Genomic DNA, 2,966 nt, shown 5'->3' with positions numbered 1-2,966 from the left:
AGTGGTATTTTCTTCTAATTTGATTTTGGTGGTGGCCTAATGCAATTGACTTCATCTTAACCGATAAGGCTTTGATCTCAATAATCAATTCAAATTTTGACTTACATTCTAATTTTGACAAATGATAAATTGCTTTAAATGTTGGGGGGCTTTGAGTTTGATGGTCAATTGGTTATCAAGTTCCTTTGATTTAGACCATTAATCGAGATCGATGATATAGACCATCCATCAAGGTTTTAATTTTGGCAAAAGAGAATGAAAAGGGGGAGGGCTTTTGTTCGGGTAACAATAACCAGAAAAAATGGGTGGAAGAAGAAAGTAACACAACGTGAGGTAGGAAAAAAATGATGGAAACCAAATTCCATCATTTTAGGAGGTGAAAGTAAAGGTAAAATGCTTGGAATCCAGCCATGAACCTATTGCTAAAATTTTATCCCAATATAGGAGCAAAAGAACGATTACCTATCATTTTTCAGATTTTTAACGTATCAGGCGATACTACGATACGCTGTTTCTACTAACCTTTCATAAATTTGCCTCCGGCCGATACGGGTGACGTTGCTTCAGAGTATAATGATCCATAAACTCTCACGTGAAAAACTTTTTCCACATAAATACACTTTATACAGTCCCTGGCTTCATGCACTACTGATAGCGGCTACTTTTGAATATTCTAGTTTCTACAAAAAGATTTATGTAATACTAAATTTACTAAAGTGTCCCTGACGGATCACGTGCATCAGCCCACTGGACGTGATTGAGATGGGGAAATTCACTGTAAGTGGGCCTCAGCATCATGACCACTCGTCAGAGCGACCAGGAACTTTCTTCAGACACCCCTACATATTTGTAAATTGCACCAGAGTTCCTCCTCAGAAGCTAGCTCGCTTCAGCGACGACGGTGATGGCCACCCCGAGGGACGACCGCCTAACTTCGATCCCTATCGAGTCGTACCGGCGGAAGAGCTCCACCACGAACAGCCGCGCCGCCAGCATCACGAAGTCCAGCGCACTGCTTGTTCGCCAGCGTCGGTCTCTCCGTCTCCGGCCCGTTGGACCAGAGGACGTGCTTCAGCAGCTTTTCCCCTTCCTCCCCCACGAACCTGCTCGCACGAACTCTTCCCCGCGGTCGAAGATCCTGGGGTCCCTCGTCGCGAGCGGCTGGAAGCCGAACAGCATTTCCCCTGCTTGACCTTGAACGCCGCGTCGTGGCTCTCGATGATCAGGTCCTCCTTGGCCTTACCGTACTGGAATGGCACCGGTGGATCGAGCCGGAAGGCTTCATAGACGACGGACTTCATCAGAGGCATTTGCTCCATCGCCTGTATGGTTACCTTCCCGCCGTTGGATTCGATGGCGGAGCGGATTTCCTCCGCGAGCTGGAGGTGGAGCTTTGATCCGGCGCGGCCGATGGATTTCATCAGTATGGGGAAGAAGATCTTCATCCCGCCGAAGGAATTGAAGCAAATCGCAAAGATGAGGTTGTGGCAGGCCTCATCTCTGCTGATACCCAGCTTCTCTGCTTCTTCCAGTACTGGAGTAGAGACCTGATAGAAGAAATCGTAGAGCTTCTGGTAGTCGGGCTTGACGAGAAACGGAGGGAGTGGGAAGGTGTGGAGTAGAAGCTCCTCCATCAACATGGGTAACCCCAGAGAGAGGATCGGACCTAACTGGAACAGCACCCATTTTCCGATCAGCCCCGGCGCCTCGGTTCCCAACTTCGTCTTCCCCGGCTCCGCCCCGAAGAACGCTCGCGCCAGGAAATTAAACGATGCCTGCTCGTTGAGCGCCCCAGTCTGCTTTCCCTTTGGCGGCAAGCTCCGTCTCCAGACTGCCAAATAGAGACGAGAAGCAGGACCGGAATTCGGGGATGACATGATCGCGACGGTAAGTAAGCAGGAAGAAGATAACCTTCTTAAGCTTCGCGTGGTTGGGCTCCGAGGGGTCCAAATAAGAAAGAATTCTGTAGCCCCCGGTTAGATCCGTAGAGAGCATGAACGTCCCAACGAAAAGATCGCGCTTCTCGATCTTTGAGACATCGAAGAGCGTCGGGAAGCTCTTCCCATCGAGGAGAGCGACGACTTTGGGATCCGGAGAAATGAACGGTCCCGGCGGGACATTGGTCCGGAAGACGGTGGAGTTGTGTTTCTGGATTCTGGACTTGAAAAACTCTTCCCGGCCTTGCTTGTAAATGAAATCAACACGGTCCTTCACTGGGCCCACGAACGGCAAGCCGAAGTCTCCCGGTATTTCCCTAGTCAGCAGCGCCGTCCTCGAGGAGCACGGTTTCTCGGAAACGGCGGAGATGGGGCGGCGAACAGAGCGGTTGGAGGAGGACTTTCTGTTGAACTGCAAGCTGGGAAAGGTGAGAGGAGTCGAAGAAGCCATTTCTGGAGAGGGTACAGACGATCTTAGCAGGTGAAGGATACAGGCGGCCGCCTCTGATGTTCACCGCCGGGAAACTCGACGATTGCTGGAGGTGGATGAAGCTGGTGGAGGCAAATTTATACTTACGACGCCAAATCATGGATGCGACGCAGTGAGACCATTCACGCATGTGCTCGATGAAGTCGAATGATGTTGTAGAGGCAGGCAGTCGAATACCTTGATACGGCGGTAGATGGCTACAGGTCAGCCGCGGATATTCGATATTTGCAAATTGTCAGTTGCTTTCAGGATCTCCACCAAAGTGGAGTGAGAAGGAACTCATGTTATTTGATGGCTTTGTTCTGACTTACGTTCTTAAGATGAATATGAATTCAAAATTATAAACATTTTGAGATTATAAACAAATCAAATCAAGAAACTGTATTATTTTTATCATAAAATCAAGAAAACATTTTCACTGCCCCACAAGAAACTTATTTTCCTTGTCTGTGCTGCTTCTGTCGGTGGTAAGCTTCCATCGTAAACCCAGGAGAGTGTAAAATGCTGCATTTTCGGTCTGTGGAAATTCCAGTCTTTCT

General features: G+C 48.7%; 1 pseudogene; it reads right to left on the bottom strand.

The window, feature by feature from the left end:
- Positions 1-613: 613 nt before the first annotated feature.
- On the bottom strand, positions 614-2,569 carry LOC137953014 (allene oxide synthase 1, chloroplastic-like; annotated as a pseudogene).
- Positions 2,570-2,966: the final 397 nt, after the last annotated feature.

Source organism: Aristolochia californica, unplaced genomic scaffold, assembly GCF_029961685.1.
Source record: "Aristolochia californica isolate CCGP_79_NKW_82.1479 unplaced genomic scaffold, dmAriCali1.0.hap1 SCAF_16, whole genome shotgun sequence".
Classification (NCBI taxonomy): Eukaryota; Viridiplantae; Streptophyta; class Magnoliopsida; order Piperales; family Aristolochiaceae; genus Aristolochia; species Aristolochia californica.
This window is presented reverse-complemented; position numbering and strand designations above follow the sequence as displayed.